The sequence below is a fragment of the Triticum aestivum genome, chromosome 3D (assembly GCF_018294505.1).
Source record: "Triticum aestivum cultivar Chinese Spring chromosome 3D, IWGSC CS RefSeq v2.1, whole genome shotgun sequence".
In the NCBI taxonomy this organism is placed as follows: Eukaryota; Viridiplantae; Streptophyta; class Magnoliopsida; order Poales; family Poaceae; genus Triticum; species Triticum aestivum.
Genome location: NC_057802.1, coordinates 303,138,261 through 303,157,565, shown reverse-complemented (window position 1 = coordinate 303,157,565; position 19,305 = coordinate 303,138,261).

The following is a 19,305-nucleotide window of genomic DNA, read 5'->3' as shown; positions in this document are numbered from 1 at the left end:
CTTGCGTGCTCTTGGCTTTTGCACGTCGATCAAGTAGTAGGAGTCGTTGCCGAGTGCCTTGCTGACGACGAAGGGGCCTTCCCAAGGGGCCGAGAGCTTGTGCTGGCCGGCTGTTCGCTGGATCAGCCGGAGCACAAGGTCGCCCTCTTGGAAGGATCTTGGCTTGACCTTGCTGTTGTAGTAGCGGCGCAGGCCTTGCTGGTAGATGGCGGACCGGCTGAGGGCTAACAGCCGGCCTTCTTCCAGTAGGTCGACGCCGTCTTCTCTTGCTTCTTTGGCTTCCTCCTCCGTGTACATGGTGATCCGAGGCGAGTCGAACTCGATGTCTGTTGGGATGACAGCCTCGGCACCGTACACAAGAAAGAATGGAGTGAAGCCGGTTGACTTGTTGGGTGTAGTGCGCAGACTCCAGAGGACAGCCGGCAGCTCTTCAAGCCAGCAGCCGGCCGATCGCTCTAGTGGTACAACCAGTCGGGGCTTGATGCCGGAGAGGATAAGTCCATTTGCTCGCTCGACTTGGCCGTTTGACTGCGGGTGGGCAACGGATGCTAAGTCCAGTCGGATGCCCTGTGTCGCGCAGAAACGTGCCAGTGCGCCTTTGGCGAAGTTCGTGCCGTTGTCGGTGATGATGCTGTGTGGCACGCCGTACCGAGTAGTGATGTCGGTGATGAATGTCACGGCAGTCGGCCCGTTCAGCTTCTTAATCGGCTTTGCTTCGATCCACTTTGTGAACTTGTCCACAGCAACGAGTAGATGTGTCAAGCCACCGCGGGCCGTCTTGAAAGGGCCCACCATGTCCAGTCCCCAGACGGCGAAAGGCCAGGTGAGGGGAATGGTCTTGAGGGCAGAAGCCGGCAGGTGTTGTTTGGAACTGAAGACTTGACATCCTCTGCAGGTCTTGACTATTTTTTGAGCATCCTCCAAGGCAGTCGGCCAGAAGAACCCATGGCGGAAAGCCTTGGCCACGAGGGATCTCGAGGCGGCGTGATGGCCGCATTCACCTTGGTGGATGTCTTTGAGGATTGCCACTCCTTTTTCTGGCTCGACGCAACGCTGGAAGACTCCAGTAACGCTGCGCTTCACCAGCTCCCTGTTGATTATTGTGTATGTTGTGGCTCGTCGTTGGACTAGTCTTGCTGCGATCTCGTCAGCCGGCAGCTCTCTGCTGACTAGGAACTTGAGGATGGGCAGGGCCCATGAGGGAGCTGTGACTTCTTCTGCTGTTAATGTAGCCACCATGACTCGGGTGGGTGGGTTGGGTGTTGCGTTGGGGTCGACCACCACTTCTTGCGTCGTTGCAGTCCCCGGGCCGACTGCTGCAGTCCCCGGGCCGGGCTCTGAGGTCCCTGGGCCGGGTGCGACTACGTCAGTTCCCGGGGCAGTCGTCGAAGTCCCCGTGCCGCCTGCGGGATTTCTTGAGCCGGATCCGGCTGTTTCTGGCGCAGGCGGTACGAAGATGGAATCCGACTCTGGAGACGGCTTGATGGACGGCTTGAGGAGGCGCTGGAGGGAGACGCCAGTCGGTATGGCTTGTCGGGTGGAGCCGATCCGTGCTAGGGCATCTGCTTGGTCGTTGTCGGCCCTTGGCACGTGAAGGAACTCGCACCCTTCGAAGTATCCGCTCATCTGCTGGACGAGGAATCGGTAGTTTGCCATGTTTGCGTCCTTGGCGTCCCAGTCGCCTGATGATTGCTGGACCACCAAGTCTGAGTCGCCGTAGCATAGGATCCGGCGTATGCCGAGCTCTTTGGCTAGCCGGAGCCCATGTACGAGCGCCTCGTACTCGGCCACGTTGTTGGAGGCGGCAAAGTGGATCTGCAGCGTGTACTTGAGCTTGTCGCCTTTGGGAGAGGTGAGGACGACGCCAGCTCCCAAGCCGGTGCGCATCTTGGACCCGTCAAAGTGCATCCGCCAATGGGTAGAGTCGGGAGCCGGTGGTAAGTACTGGGTCTCGGCCCAGTCGACGAGGAAGTCGGCCAATGCTTGCGACTTGATGGCGGTGCGGGGTTGATAGAAGATCGTGTAGGGCGCCAAGGCAATGGCCCATTTGGCCACCCGGCCGGATGCATCCCGGCTGCCTATGATCTCGGCGAGCGGGGCAGTGCACACGACCGTGATGGGGTGCTCTTGGAAGTAGGGCTTCAATTTCTTGGCAGCGAAGTACACCCCATAGCACATCTTCTGGTAGTGCGGGTAGTTTTGCTTCGAGCTAGATAGTACTTCGCTGAGATAGTAGACCGGCCTCTGGACCAGCTGGGCTCGGCCTGCCTCCGGGCGCTGGACCACAACAACGGTGCTGACAACCCGGCTTGTCGCGGCGATGTAGAGGAGCATGGGCTCCTTCTCAGTCGGCGCGGCCAGGACAGGCGGAGTGGTCAACATTTTCTTCAACTCATGGAAGGCTTGGTCGGCTTGATCATTCCACTCAAAGTGAGTGGACTTCTTCATGAGTCGGTACAGGGGGAGAGCCTTCTCTCCTAGTCGGCTGATAAAACGGTTCAGGGAGGCTAAGCAGCCAGTGAACTTCTGCACATCTCGCAGCTTGGTGGGAATCTCCATCCTCTCGATGGCTTTGATCTTGACAGGGTTGCACTCAATGCCGCGTTCGGAGACCAGGAAGCCTAGCAGCTGGCCGGCTGGCACTCCGAACACGCACTTCTCGGGGTTGAGCTTGATCTGGAATCGGCGCAAGTTGGCGAATGTTTCCTTCAGGTCTTCCAGCAAGGTACCGCGCTTCTCTGTCTTCACCACAATGTCGTCTACGTAGACGTGGGCATTTCTGCCGAGTTGTTTCAAGAGACATTTCTGCATGCAACGCTGAAAAGTGGCACCGGCGTTTCTCAAGCCGAATGTCATTGTCAGGTAGCAGAAAGCTCCAAAGGGTGTGATGAAGGCAGTCTTCAGGCGGTCAGCTGGGTCCAACTTGATCTGATGATACCCTGAGTATGCATCCAAAAAACACAACAGCTCGCATCCGGCTGTAGAGTCTATCACTTGGTCAATCCGTGGCAAAGCAAACGGATCCTTTGGGCAGGCCTTGTTCAAGCTTGTGTAGTCTATACACATGCGCCACTTGTTATTCTTCTTCAAAACCAGAACTGGATTGGCAAGCCATTCTGGAAAGAACACTTCCATGATGAAGCCGGCTGCGAGGAGCCGGGCTATCTCTTCTCCCACGATTCTTCGCTTCTCTTCTGATAGTCGGCGGAGGGGTTGCCTGACCGGCTTCGCATCAGCTCGGACATGTAACTTGTGCTCGGCGAAATCCTTCGGGACGCCCGGCATGTCCTTTGGGGACCATGCAAAGATGTCTCGATTCTCACGGAGGAAGTCGGCGAGCTCGCCTTCCTATTTGCTGTCCAAGTTCGCCCCAATCACGGCGAACCTCTCCGGGTGCTCCGGGTCTAGAGGTATCTTCTTCGTCTCTTTGGCAGGCTGGAAGGAGCCCTGCGCATCACAGTCCTTGGGGTTGGGGGACAAGGTCGGCTGCTTGCCGGCCATGGCCACAACCCGTTCCAGCATCTTCTTCTCTTCCGCCACCACGAGGGACTCGGCCAGCCGGCTGCTGGCCATGGCACACTCGATGGACTTCTTGTAGTCGCCGGCTACCGTGATGATCCCCTTCGAGCTCGGCATCTTCATCTTCAGATAGGCATAATGGGGCACAGCCATGAACTTGGCCAAAGCAGGTCGGCCAAGTAGCGCATGATAGGGGCTCTCCAGGTCCACCACCTCGAACCATATTGCTTCCCGGCGGAAGTGATCTTTGTCTCCGAAGAGAACATCCATTTTGATCTTGCCGATTGGAGAGCAAGATAGGCCGGGTACGATACCATGGAAGACAGTGCGGCTCGGCATGAGCTGCTTTGCTTTGATGTTCAGCTTGTCCATGGTGTCGCGGTACAGTATGTTGATACTGCTTCCGCCGTCTATCAGGACGCGGGAAAATCTGGCAGCTCGCCTCTCCGTCGCAAGGGTGACGTCCAAGACCATAGCATAGGAGCCAGGCGAAGGCATCACCTCTGGGTGGTCGGCCTGGCTCCAGCTGATGGGCTTTTCCGACCAATGCATGAACTCGGCGGTGCTAGAGGCGACTGCGTTTACTTCTTGGTGTTGCCGGCGTCGGCTGCGCTTGTCGTCGACTTGACTCGTGAAGACGACGTAGGCGTCGTGCGCTTCGGGGAACTCGTCTTGGATGGCGCCGACTGCCGGCCGGGCCGCCGGCTGCTGGGGAGCTGGAGGCGGCGGGCCGGGAGGCGGAGGCGGCACTATCCCTTCGCCCTTGGTGATGCGGGTGAGCCAGTGGCATTTCCGTGTTGTATGGTTGGACGGCTTCGCGCCGCTGTGGAACTTGCAGGGGGCATCGAGTGCTTGTTCGTAGGAGAAGGACGGCTGCCAGGGCGGCCGGCCTCCCTTCTTCTTGGGAGCGGGCCGCTCCTCGGGCTGCTCGTCTTCAACTGTGGCCACCTGCCGACTGGAGGAAGTCGGCATGGGGCCCTTGCGCTTGTGGTCGTTCTGGTAGGGGCGCCGGTTTGGGTCGCCAGCCGGCGTCTTGGGAGCCGGAGCGACTACCTTCCCCGAGGCGTCCACTCGGAGCTCGGTCTTCATGGAGGAGTCGGCAGTGGCGTACTTGTCGGCGGTGATCAGCAACTCATCGAGGGTAGCCGGCTCGTCGCAGAGGAGTCGGTGCTTGAGGAGGGTGCCCTCTCGGCACCCGGTAGTGAAGTACTCGATGGCCTGGACCTCATGCACTCCCTCGCAGGAGTTGCGGAGCTCGGCCCATCGCGTGAGGTAGTCGCGGGTCGACTCGTTGGGCCCTTGGACGCAGAGGGAGAGCTGGCGAGGCTTGGGAGGCCGCTTGTAGGTGCTAGTGAAGTTGCGGACGAAAACCTCGGTGAAGTCCATCCAGCTGTTGATGCTGTATGGCTTGAGGCTGTTGAGCCACGTGCGCGCCGTCCCTTGCAGCATCAAGGGGACGTACTTCACGGCGACGCGCCAATTGCCGTTGGCGATGCTGACGGCCGTGGAGTAGTCGATGAGCCAATCTTCCGGCTTCACCGAGCCGTTGTACTTGGGCGTGTCTCTGGGGAGCGAGAACCCTTTGGGGAAGGGCTCGTCGCGGATGCGGGGGCCAAAGCATGGCGGGCCGACATCGTCTTCTTCTTCTAACGCCAGGGACCGAGCAAGGCGGTCGATCCTGTGGCGGGCGTCACTCTCGCCGACTCCTTCTCGGCGGCCGAGTCGGTCGCCAAGAGTCGGATGTGTGATGGGCGGCGGAGTGAGGCGTCTTTCTCTTCGAGGCGGGGGAGGCAGCAGGTTTCCTTGGTGTTCGACCGCCCGAGGGCGACCATCCGCGCCGCGCTCGATAGTGATGCGAGTCCGGCTGCGGCTGGCAGCCGGCTCCTTGTCTTTCTTCTGGCGCGTGCCGCTCGCAGTCGGCGAGCGGGACGTCGCGGCGTGCTCCTGGCGCGGGGGATGGCTATCAGCTCGGGCGCCGGCTTCGTGCCGTTCTGCAGCCGTGTCGATCAGCTGCTGGATCCGTCTTGTTATGTAGGGGAGCTCATCGGCTCCCAGCCCATTGAGCTCCTCTGCTGCCGCCTGAGCGGCTCGCAGATTCTCGAGCGGGGTGGCGTAGACGGGGCAATCTGCGCCCAGCATGCTGGCAACGGCTGCGCCGCGCTTCTGGACGAAGCTGGCTCGGCTCGGGCCGCTTGGCGGCGGCGTCCCGAAGGCGGCGCGGTCGACTTCACGCTGGTGGGCCTCGGTGAGGCGTCTCATCGAGGCTATCTTCTTGCTCTCCGTGATGAGGGCAAGACGGCGTGCCTCCAGGGTCTCGGCGTCGGCGTCGGCCGGGAGGGGGATGGAGAGGTCGTGCATCGCTGCTTGCTGAGCGTCGCGGGCGCTCCCGCCCGAGTTGGAGACGTGGCTGATGACCAGCACTTCGGTGACAGCGCTGCTGCCGCTGTCAGCTCGAGGGAGTGGGTCGTCGAAGATCACCACGTCGGAGGGGTAGGCGTCGAGCGACGCGGTGTCGGAGTCGATGAGCATCGGGTCGGTGGAGCCGACAGACTCCATGTCCGCAGCAGGCTCGCTGGAGACGTGAAGTTGGTCGAGGAGGCAGACGAGGCGGCTCTCGGGGTAGTCGGTGCCTGCGTCGGACGCAGGCTCGTCGGAGATGCGAGTCTCGCCGAGCAGATCGGCGAGGCGGCTCGCTGCGCAGGCGTCGTCGACGCCTTGCAGCGCGTCGGGGCAAACGTCATCGGGCGCAGCAGGCTGGCTGCGCTCGCCGGGAAAGAAGAGGGTTCCCGTCCAGAACAGGTCTCCGGACGACGGTGCACACAGCCGCTGCTCCGCCGCTAGAAAGGCCATTTCCGCGCCGGAAAGAGAGGGTTTCGATGTGACAACCTCCATCCCCTTCCTGGGCGAGCTTTCCAGGGCTCCGACCACGCAGGCGAGGATACCAGTGGCTGCCTAGCCACCACGCCCGCTAGGTTTTCGGTGATTTGCATTGGCAATGGACTCCAACGAGGAGGATGCGTTCGCGGCTCTGATGGAGGAGGAAGCCGAGGCCGACACCCAGGATGACGAGCACCTCATGATCCTCGCTGCTCTCGCCGGCATGTTCACGAACAATGCAAAGCCGCGGCGAGGTGGCTTGGCGCCAGGCCACAATAAGAGCAAGCAGAGGCATCGACTGGAGGGCTATTGCTTGCTCTACGCCTATGCTCTCATACGTCTTTGGCGTATCTATAATTTTGATTGTTTCATGCCAATATTATACAACTTTCACATACTTTTGGCAACAATTTATATGATTTATTGGACTAACATATTGATCCAGTGCCCAATGCCAGTTCATGTTTGTTGCATGTTTTTTGTTTCACAGAACATCCATATCAAAGGAAGTCCAAACGCGATAAATTTTTACAAAGAATCATTTTGGAATATATGTGATTTTTGGGAGTTGGAATCAATGCAAAAGGGAGGCCCACTGCCTCCACTACCCACTAGGGCATGCCTGGCCCCCCTGGCATGCAGTGGTGCCTTGTGGGCACCCCGTAAGTCAGTTGGGGCTCTACTTCGGGTGCAAGGAATCTTACATCCGGAAAATATGTGTTAAAATCTCAGCGCAGTTGGAGTTACGGATCTTTGGATATTTAAGAAATAGTGAAGGCCAGAAAACAGGAACGCGAAACAAACGAGAATAGAGAGGGAGATCCAATCTCGCAGGGGCTCCTGCCCCTCCGCCACAATGGAGGCCATGGACCAGAGGGGGAACTCTCCTCCCATCTAGGGAGAGGCCAAGGAAGAAAAAGAAGGAGGGGGCTCTCTCCCCTCTCTCCCGGTGGCGCCGGAGTGCCGTCGGTGCAAGGATTGTGACGGTGATGTACATCAACAATCTTGCTACCATCAACACCAAATTTCTCCCCCTCTATGCAGCGGTGTAACCTCTTTATTCCCGCTGCAATTCTCTACTTAAACATGGTTCTCAACATTATATATTATTATCCAATGATATGTGGTTATCCTATGATGTTTGAGTAGATATGTTTTGTCCTATGGGTTGATAGATGATCATGATTGGTTTGAGTTGTATATTTTATTTTGGTGCTGTCCTATGGTGCCCTCCGTGTCATGCAAATGTGAGGGATCCGCGCTATAGGGTGTTACAATACGTTCATGATTCGCTTATGGTGGGTAGCGTGCATGACAGAAGCACAGACCCAAGTAAGGGGGTTGTTGCGTATGGGATAAAGAGGGCTTGATACTTAATGTTATGGTTGGGTTTTACCTTAATGATCTTTAATAGTTGCGGATGCTTGCTAGAGTTCCAACATAAGTGCATATGACCCAAGTAGAGAAAGTATGTTAGCTCATGCCCCTCCATCATATAAAATTGCAACAATGATCACCGGTCTAGTTATCGATCACCTAGGGACAAATGACTTTCTTGTGTGACAAAAGCTATCTAGTTTTATTATCTTGCAATTTATTCATAGTTTTATTCTCGCAAAGTACTTCTACTTTTATTCCTATTCTAGGTAAAGCAAATTTCAAGTGTGCATAGAGTTGTATCGGTGGTCGATAGAACTTGATGGAGTATTTGTTCTACCTTTAGCTCCTCATTGGGTTCGACACTCTTATTTATAGAAAAATGCTACAAACGATCCCCTATACTTGTGGGTTATCACGCTCCACTACATGGCAAGAAAGTATTTTGGCGCCATTATCGGATGAGCCGAAAGCTCTTCCTCAGGATTGTGAATGCCATCCGGGAGTTCGTCAGCTATTTCATTTGCAAGAAGGATTGCACCGGCACAGTTGGATTCTCCTCACTCTAGAAGTGCAAGACAACTATGAGGGTGCTTGCATACGGAGCTCCCGGTGATATACTGGAAGACTATGGATGCATGGCCGAGTCCACCACCATTGACTGTTTGTACAAGTTCTGCAGGACAGTTGTGGCAGTTTTTGGACCACAATACTTGTGATCACCCAATGTTGAAGACACTGCTCAGATCCTAGCACAAAATGCAACAAGAGGATTTCCTGGAATGCTTGGAAGCATCGACCGCATGCATTGGGCATGAAAAACTATCAATTTTCTTGGCAGGGGATGTACAAAGGCGCCAAAGGAGCTTGCAGTGTGGTACATGAGGCAGTGGCCACACAGGACATATGGATTTGGCACTCCTTCTTTGGTATGCCAAGAACTCATAATGATATCAACGTACTGCAGAGCTCGAATGTCTTTGCCAAGCTTGTTGAAGGTCATGCTCCTCCGGTGAACTTCGAGGTCAATGGGCACCACTACAACAAAGGATACTACCTAGCAGATGGCATCTATCCGAGATGGTCCACATTTGTGAAGACTGAGGGAGTCCTGGATTAGGGGGTCCCCGGGCGTCCGGGCAATGGTACATGGGCCGGACTGGTGGGCCGTGAAGATACAAGACTGAAGGCCGTCTCCCGTGTCCGGATGGGACTCTCCTTTGCGTGGATGGCAAGCTTGGCGTTCGGATATGAAATTTCCTTCCTCTGTAAACCGACTCTGTACAACCCTAGGCCCCTCCAGTGTCTATATAAACCGGTGGGTTTAGTCCGTAGAGGCAATCATAATCATACAGGCTAGACATCTAGGGTTTAGCCATTACGATCTCGAGGTAGATCAACTCTTGTAACCCCTATACTCATCAAAGTCAATCAATTAGGAAGTAGGGTATTACCTCCATTAAGAGGGCCCAAACCTGGGTAAACATCGTGTCCCTTGTCTCCTGTTACCTTTGATCCTCAGACGCACAGTTCGGGACCCCCTACCTGAGATCGGCCGGTTTTGACACCGATAATGGTGCTTTCATTGAGAGTTCCACTGTGTCGTCAACAAAAGGCTCGATGGCTCGATCGATCATCTACAATAATGCTGTTTCGGGGGAGACTTTCCTCCCCGGCCAAATTTTCGTATTCGGTGGCTTCGCGCTGTGTGCCAACTCGATTGGCCACCTTGAACTGATCACCAGATCAGTTTCGGGAACCTAAGTTATGTCGCTGATATCCGAGGAGACTTGATCTTCGAAGGGTCCGTGACCCCGACCACCGCTCTAGCCTTAGATCTGGAGCAAAACATCAGGTCCGAAGATGGGAGTATGGAGCCCACCGGACTCTCCGTTGCTGCATTATCGAGGATCCGGAGGTGATCGTGTCCACGACCAACTCAGAACTAGTCCAGGTTCCCCCTATCATTGAAAGGCCAGACTCGCCCCCGGACTCCAGATCCGAACTCTCAAAGTCTGCGCCAAGTAGGCATGGCCAGGAGGCTTTCACCCCGGCCAGCCCCGCGGACTCTCGCTTCCACGTCCAAACCTCGCTCTTAAACGAGGCTCTGCACTTAATGTGATCCCTCGCGATTACAGAGGAATCACTTCCAAATTACGCCCAGCCCGGACTAGGGGCTGAGAGTGGGGAATTTTATGTCCCACCCACCACCCACTTCATAGCCACTGTCGAAGATTTAACCGACATGCTGGACTACGCCTCTGAAGACATCGACGGCATGGACGACGATGCCGGAGACGAACAAGTCCAAGACCCGCCGTTTACCGAACGTTGGACAGCCACCTCCACATATGACGTGTATATGGTGGACACACCCCAAGAGGATGACGACGACGGCAAGAAGGATCCGGTTGAGGACAAGCCTGCTGAAGCACCTCCAAAGCGTCGACGTCAGCGGCACCTCTCAAAATCATGTCGCGAAAAAGACAGCAATACCGGCACCGGAGATAATAACACTCCGGAGAACGCCGAAGACCCCGAAGCCCCTGTCGAGCCAACATCCGAACAGGATGATTGGGAGGATGGGCAAGTTAACCCCGACGATCCGGTCGGGAACGAGGAATCGGAGGATAGTAACTATCTACCAATCTCCGAGGATGATGTAAGCCTTGGTGACGAAGACTTCATCGTGCCAGAGGAACCCCTCGAGCAGGAGCGCTTTAAGCGCCGGCTAATCGCCATTGCGAGAAGCCTAAAAAAGAAGCAGCAGCAGCTTCAAGCTGAACATGATACGCTCAATGACAGATGGACTAAAGTCCTGGCAGCCGAGGAATACGGCCTCGAGCGGTCAACTAAGAGCTACTCGAAGCGCAAGCTACTACCACAATTTGACGACGAGGCCCTTGAGCCAATACCGCCAAAGTATAAACCTGCTAACGAACCTGACCGACCACCACATGGACGGGACAGAGCGGCTACTTACGTCGAACACCAGCCTGCGCCACCCCGCCGTCAAGGCAAGGAGGTAGCGGCTCCGGACTAGACTTACGACATACGCAAGGACCTAGACAATAGAGCCAGTTAGACCAGATCAATCTATGGATCAAGGGGGCATGCTTCAACGCGAGAGGACGGCCATCAGGCCTGGCGCGATAAGCACAACCTCACCCAGGCCAAAACCGCGTACGGACTTCATCCGAACTGCGCCGCGACATTGTCTGAACGCCGAAGCCCTTGCGGCCTTTAAACACAGCGCCCGGGACGAGTGGATCGCCCGACACCTCGGCAAAGAAAAACCAAAGTCCATGGCAGCCCTTACCGCACTCATGACCCGCTTTTGCACGGGAGAAGACAGGTGGCTCGCTCATAGAAGCAATAGCAATAGCAACCCTGGCACCTCCAAAGCCAGAGATGGCAACGGCAAGCCACGACACAACAAACACAAGCGTCAAAGCAACAACGAAGATACCAAAGACACGGCGGTCAAAGCCGAATTCAGTGGTTCTAAACCCGGTCAGCGGAAGAAGTCATTCAAAGGAAACAAGGATGGTCCATCTAGTTTGGATAGAATACTTGATCGGCCTTGCCGGATTCATGGCACCCCTGACAAGCCTGCCAATCACACCAACATAAATTGTTGGGTCTTTAAACAGGCCGGTAAGCTAAACACCGAACATAAGGGGAAAGGGCCGCCCAGCGAGGACGACGATGAACAGCCTCGCCCACCGAACACAGGGGGACAGAAGGAATCCCCCCCAGGTCAAAATGGTGAATATGATATACGTTACTCATATCCCTAAGCGGGAGCGCAAGCGCGCATTAAGGGACGTCTATGCCATAGAGCCAGTCGCCCCAAAATTTAACCCATGGTCAGCCTGTCCGATCACCTTTGAACGCAGAGACCATCCGACCAGTATCTTTCATGGAGGTTCGGCAGCATTGGTCCTTGATCCAATTATCGATAGATTCCACCTCACGTGATTCCTTATGGACGGCGGCAGAAGTCTTAACCTGCTTTATCAGGACACTGTCCGTAAAATGGGTATTGATCCATCAAGAATCAAGCCTACTAAAACCACCTTTAAAGGAGTGATAGCCAGCGTAGAGGCCTGTTGCACAGGATCCATAACGCTGGAAGTCGTCTCCGGCTCACTAGATAACTTCGGAAGCGAAGACTTGATCTTCGACATCGTCCCCTTCCGTAGCGGCTACCATGCATTGCTCGGACGGACCGCTTTGGCCCGTTTCAATGCAGACCCGCACTATGCTTATCTAAAGCTCAAGATGCCTGGACCACGTGGCGTTATAACAGTCAATGGAAACATGGAGCGCTCCCTCCGTACTGAGGAGCATACCGCGACCCTCGCAGCCGAAGTACAAGGTGGCCTCATTAAGCCGAATACTACATCGGCAGTCAAGCCCTCGGACACTATCAAACAAGTCCGGTCTACCCTATGGAATGGAAGTCCGGCTCGTCCAAAGCTAGACTAGCAATTCAGCCTCCGTCAAAGCCCCAACCTGATAGCGACATATGTACCGCGCGTACATAACTACACACTAAAGATACCATGGGCAAGGACGGAGGCCTACTAAAAATAAGGTCCACAATACGGTTCGACCCTATCCGGGCCCTCATATTCTTCTTTTTCTTCTTCTTATTTTCATTTTTCAGGTTCTTTACAACCCACATCACTTTTTGATGGTACCAAGGGCCCTTTTTCCAGGCCCCTTATGTATACTCGATCGTTGATCCTCTCAAAGGATCATACACCAAGGTGAAAAGCAGCGCAGACGTGCGGCAGAGTATCCAAAGGATCTTCAAGATCATCTTTTCCTCTTTAGGACCTGCATACAGCTTTCCCTTGTGCTCGGCATGTAAAATAGCCTTGATGCTTATCGCATCCTCTGTAAAAATACGTTTTGACGTATCAATCAGACTATAATGGAAACAGTTACGCCCAACCCTGTTCGGTATTGGCTTATTTCCTATCTGTATTCCCTCTTTACGTCAGATTATCATATATACCTCGGCACGATTCAAATCGCCAGGGGCTCTATCCGGCCACGTATATCTTTTAAACAAAATAAGTCCGAACACTTTTATAGTATGCTTCGGCGTCCCGAATATGGCACTATATGCATCGGCTTCGAATCATGTCTTTGGTCAATAGTTGGGTGCCCGGCTCCTGTGATTACCACCTTACGTTCCGCTTGTTCGGCTAAGGTATTAAAGGGAGAACTACTGCGATTGTGTTTCTGGTTTGTCCGGTCAAACACCTCAGTAGAGAAAGCCGAAAACTGACTGTCATGATGCGGCGAGAGTTGGTCAGCAATTCGGCGACCTACTAAATCTCTAGTGATTTCTTCCGTATTACACGAAGGACTGGATCTTTCCAGTCACGCGCTCAAGGCATCCAAGTTCGGATAGCCGCACGCGCACCAAGGGCTATCTCACAGTTCCATTGTCAAACTCCTATGGCTAAGTGAGAGTGATAAAGCCGCATAGTCCGATTGCCTGGTTCGCCGCACTAACACCTCCTTCACGGACCAAGACGTTAGGTCAAGTGTGGTTATGTGCTATCCCGAACACCCCCGTAGTATCTACGTGGGGGCTGAAGCCGACGACTGGCAAACTCTCAGGGATAAAAACGCCCGCACATGAGGAAAAACACTTTAAGATAAACAACATAAATATATTACAAAGCTTTGGTTTACACAACGTCTGGGCAGTTCGGATACATTTACTCGAACATGATGTCCTTTTGAGCACTGGCCCTCTATCAAGCGGGCACCCTCCAGGACGTCTTCAAAATAGCGCTCCGGCGTGTGGTGGTCCTTGCCTCCGGGCGGACCCTCAACTGCCACGATGGCGGCCTTCATTTTCGCCTAGTGCATCTTGACACGGGCAAAGGCCAGCCGCGCACCTTCTATACACGACGACCGCTTGACCGCGTCAATGTGGGGCAGCGCGTCAACAAGTCGCTGCACCAGGCCAAAATAGCTGCTTGGGACGGGTTCGGCTGGCCACAGCCGGACTATGACGTCCCTTCATGGCCAATCTGGACATCCTATGCAGCTCGGCCCACTGCGCCATCTGGTCATTCAACAGCGTTGGGCGCTCGTGCGCCGCGAACTGTGACGAGAATAGCTTCTCCGTCGTGTGCCCCTCCTGGGTCCGAAAGAACTGCACAGCATCGGCGACACTCTTCGGAAGATCCGCAAAGGCATCTGGAGCACTCCACAGTCAAGTGAGCAAGACATACTTCTGATTGCCGAATTTACTCTATAAGAGAAAGGGCTTACCAGCCGCTATCTGTCCGGCCTGCTTGATCTCCTCGCACATCGCTTGAGATTCGGCCCGCGCCTCCTCGACCTCTTTAAGGGCCTTGGCAAGGTCGGCCGCCTAGGCTTTATTCTTCACCTCTAGGGACTCACACTTGTTGGCGGCGTCCTTGAGCGCCTGCTCCACTTCGGTCACCCGCTCCTCGTATTGGCAGCGGACGACCTGCTTGGACTTCAAGTCCTTGGCGGCTTTATCAGCGGCCGCTTTGTTCACCCTTGCCTACTCCTTGGCCTGGCCAAGTTCACCCCTGAGGATCTCGACCGCAGCAGCACTGCCTGCAATCATTCACATAGCAGCGCATGAGCTTCGACTCAGAATCTGCATATTAATACAGGCATGAACGAGATATTCAGAAACATACCTTGCGCTTCATCAAATCTCTTGTTGATGCGGACAAGATCCTCATTGGCCAGGCCCAGCTTACGCTTAAGCTCGGATACTTCAGCGGCCTGGGCAGTTGCCGCTAACAGTGAAGCCTGCTTCTCAACATATAAAAGTACATTATCTCTTGCGAATATTATCGATCCTCTGTTCCCCCTTTTTTCAAAAGATGAACAGAGTCTCAGGGGCTACTATCTATATATAGGCATCTTTTTCATATGAAAAGTGGTCAGGAATATTACATCGCATACCTCGAAGCCTGTTAGCAGGCTAGTGAAGGCCTCGTTCAGCCCACTCTTGGCGGACCGAACCTTTTCAACCACCACACCCATCAGGGCGCGGTGTTCCTCCATGACGGAAGCACGTTGCAGTTCCTCCATCAATGTGTTCGGCGCCTCCGGATTAGTAGAGGTTGCCGCTGGAGTTGTCACTACCCCCTCCCTTGAAGGGGGTCGCTTATTCGATTCCGGAGCCACTTGGATTTCTGAAATAGTGTTCGGTTGGGGGCCGGACTGGTCAAGGCCCCCGCCGTCAGTCTCCGTGGGGATTGTTCCCCCCATGTTTTCGGCGGCCAAGGCGTTACCCTCTGTCGCCGTTTTGGCGGCCTCCCGTACCGCCCCATGGCCCGGAGAGGCCCTTCGGGACAACACTTCGGTATCTTCCGTGGTGATAGGCGGGGAGGCTCGCGGAGGCGAATCGCTCTCCATCATCTTCGGATCCAAAGAATTCCCCTCCGATGATTGTTGGGGGAGATCGCGGGCCGGACTACACCATACAATGTGTTAAATTACAATCATAAAGATTGGGCATATGAAAGGCACCTTCGTGTACTTACGATGCGGCAAGGGGCTTCGGCCTGGGGCGCCACTTGGGAATGGCTTCAGCATCCGAATCCGAGCCATCCGGGAGGGATATTTTCCCCCTCTTGGGCGCCTCCGCCTATGGATCTACAGAGGCCGCCCTTTTCTTCCTCCTCCCCTTAGGGGGAGAATTGCTTTCTGCCTCCTCCTCCTCCTCTTCATCTTCATCTTCCTCGTGGGAGGAGTGAGTTTTGGTCTCTCCGGACACTGTGTCCGAAGTACCTTTATGGCAGAGGCAACCTTTGGCCTCCTTGCTCTTTTTCTTGGCCTTTTTCTCCGGCGCCTGATAGGGCGCCGAAACCAGCATCTTCATTAATAGAGGATCAACTGGGTTTTCAAGGAGTGGAGCCGGACACCTGATCCGCTCTGCCTTCTTTGTCCAGCCCTGTTATAGGACAGAATTCTCAGTACACCTCTTTTGATTGATGAACTAAGTTATGTTCAGAAATATAGCACTTACCGGGGAAGCCAGATGATTGTAGTCGAGGTCGATGTCCTCGGACATCTGTTGCCATGACTTTTGAGTCTTGAAGAGCAGCTTCCAGATTGCTTCGTGCATCGTGCCAAAGAATCGATGCAGGGTCCGCGGCCCTTCCGGATTGAACTCCCACATGAGGAGAGGCCGGCATTGGCAGGGAAGGGTTCGGCAGATGAGCATCACCAGGATCACGTCAGTGAGGCTGGTGTCCTTCTCTATGATGCTTTTGATGCGCTTCTGCAGCTTCAACACCTCGTCGGATGATCCCTAGTCCAGACGCTTGTTGGTCCACGACGCAAGCCGCAGTGGGGGTCCGGATCTAACAGCAGGAGCGGCCGCCCACTTGGTGCCACGAGGTTCGGTGATGTAGAACCACTCCTGCTGCCATGTCTTGATGGTCTCCACGAAGGCCCCTCTGGGCCAGGTAACGTGGGGGAGTTTGCTCACTATGCCGCCGCCGCAATCCGTGTGCTCTCCGTCGACCACCTTCGGCTTCACGTTGAAAGCCTTGAGCCACAGGCCGAAGTGTGGGGGGTGCGGAGGAAAGTCTCACACACGACGATGAATGCCGAGATGTGGACGAAGGAGTTTGGGGCTAGATCGTGAAAATTGAGCCCGTAATAGAACATGAGACCTCGAACAAAGGGGTGGAGGGGAAACCCTAGTCCGTGGAGGAAATGAGGGATGAACACAACCCTCTCACCGGGCTCTGGAGTGGGGATAACTTGCTCTTTGGCAGTGAGCCCGTGTTTGATTTCCACTGTCAAGTACCTCGCCTCCCGGAGCTCCTTGATTTCCTTCTCCGTCACGGAGGAGGTCACCCACTTGCCTTGAGAGCCAGATCCGAACATGGCTAGAATGTTCGGTGGTGAAGGAAAAGACTGAAGCTTGGGCGCTAGAGCTCGAGGATGGGAAGGCTGAGGAAGAAGAAGGCGTGGGGTAAAAAGATGGGTCCTTATCCTCTTATAAAGGCAGTGAATATCAAGCGCTCCCTCACAAGCCTTAAAACCCGCTTATTCCCAAGGGGTCGTGCGAATAGCATGGTTGGATTACCCAAACCCGTATTGATGAGAATCCCGCAATAAGGGGACACGATCTCTGCTTTGACAAGACGTGTCAATGAAGGTCGCGCCTCGAAACGCGAAGCGGGAGGCTAAAAAACGGTTCGAAATAATAATAAGGCCAGGCATAACGTCTCGCCGAAAAAGGTGTCAGTAGACATGCCTTATTTTGTTTAAGTATTTTGCCCTTGTGGTTCAGGGTTGTAGCTGTTATACAGAGCCGGATATAGTTCTCTTGTTCAACTGCTTTGTATTCGGAGGAGGAACCCGCCTTGCAATGCCGAAGACAATCTGCACGCCGGACACATCGTCATTGAAGCCTCGTTCAGGGGCTACTGAGGGAGTCCTAGATTAGGGGGTCCCTAGGCGTCCGAGCTATGTTACATGGGCCAGACTGGTGGGCCGTGAAGATACAAGACTGAAGGCCTTCTCCCGTGTCCGGATGGGACTCTCCTTTGCGTGGATGGCAAGCTTGGCTTTCGGATATGAAGTTTTCTTCCTCTATAAACCGACTCTGTACAACCCTAGGCCCATCCGGTGTCTATATAAACCGGAGGGTTTAGTCTGTAGAGGCAATCATAATCATACAAGCTAGACATATAGGGTTTAGCCATTACGATCTCGAGGTAGATCAACTCTTGTAACCCCTATACTCATCAAAGTCAATCAAGCATGAAGTAGGATATTACCTCCATTAAGAGGGCCCGAACCTGGGTAAACATCGTGTCCCTTGTCTCCTGTTACCTTCGATCCTCAGACGCACAGTTCGGGACCCCCTACCCAGGATCAACAGGTTTTGACACCGACAAAGACTATCTCAAACCCTGTGCCAGGAGGCAAGAACTTCTACTTTGCCAAGTGTCGGGAGGCTTGCAGGAAGGATGTCGAGCGGGCATTGTAGGAGATATGCCCTAGAGGCAATAATAAATGATATTATTTATCTCCGAGTTCATATTATGTTTATGTTCCATGCTATAACTGTTGTGGTTCCCGAGCCCGTATATCCATAAAGGCTCTGGGGAGAACCCATATGCACGTGTGGAATAATAAAAGATAAATTGTATTCCTAGTCGTGCCTCTAAGACTAGCTCAAGTGTTGCATGATGATTATGTTTTCCCAATCATGGGCATGTCTATGCCAAGCAACTTTGAGGGCACAATGTCAGGAAGGACATTTGTGTTGAATCGACCCGAATTGATGTTATGCTATGAGATACATTCGTCACAAGTTAATGGTTTATAACACAGAGATAGTTAATGTTTGCATAATTCCTTAGACCATGAGAGTATCGAGTTTCTTCATGCTTGCTTCATGAACTTTGGGGTTTGTTAAACGTCATCCGTAACTGGATGGCTATTACGGCGGCTTACGGGTTCATGGGAAAGTGTTAAGTAACTTGATAGCTCGAGATTGGGATTTGCTCCTCCGACGATGGAGAGATATACTCGGGCCCTCTCGGTGTTACGGTATCCATCATCGTCTGGCCAGACACTTTGTGATTTGATCACGGGGATGCCGGAACACGATAACGAGAAAAGAGAACAATACCGGTAACGAGGTAACTAGCATAGTGGACAAGTTGTTGATCCACGGGAATGCCAACATGTCTCACCTCGGGTATTTGTAACATATCGCGAAGCAACAGGAATAGCTCACTGCAACTGGAGGTTCACTCGAATATTCATTCGTGTGGGTATAGGGGTCAATATGGGTGTCCACGGCTCCGATGTTGATCATTGATCGGAAGGGGTTCCGGGTCATGTCTATACTTCACCGAACCTATAGGGTCACACGCTTAAGGGTCATCTATCTGCTGAATACTAGATAGGGAGTCTGAGAGAAAATCACCGAAAAAGTTTCGGACACCGAAAAGTTTCGGACAGCGGAAAAGTTCCGCAGAGAGAGGTCACCGAATGAGTTTTGGTGAAACCGAAAAAGTTGTTTCGGGGTATGCCATTAAGTCAAAATGGTTTCGGCACATGCCTGATAATTCTTGGAGGGTGCCAGAATCATTCTGGAAACTTTTTGGAATTTTCAGAAATAAAAACCGAAAATGTTTCGGAGCTGCCGGTACCGCTTTGGCTGTTTTTCGCAGATGAAATTCACTAATCTGAAATTGTTTCAGAACGAATCCAAAATCATTTTAGTGGGTACTGGAATTATTCTAAGACCCACAGAAATATTTTCGGATTTAGTGGACGCGAAAAATTGTCTTCATGAATAGTGAAAACGCATTCTTGTTTGCTTTTCGCAGATGAAAATCACTAAACCGAAATTGTTTCGGAACGCGTTGAAAATTATTTTAGTGGGTACTGGAAATGTTCTGAGCCCACATAAATATTTTCAGTTCGAACGGACGCTGAAAAATGTCGTCATGAATAGTGAAAGTGCTTTTTGCTTGGCTTCTT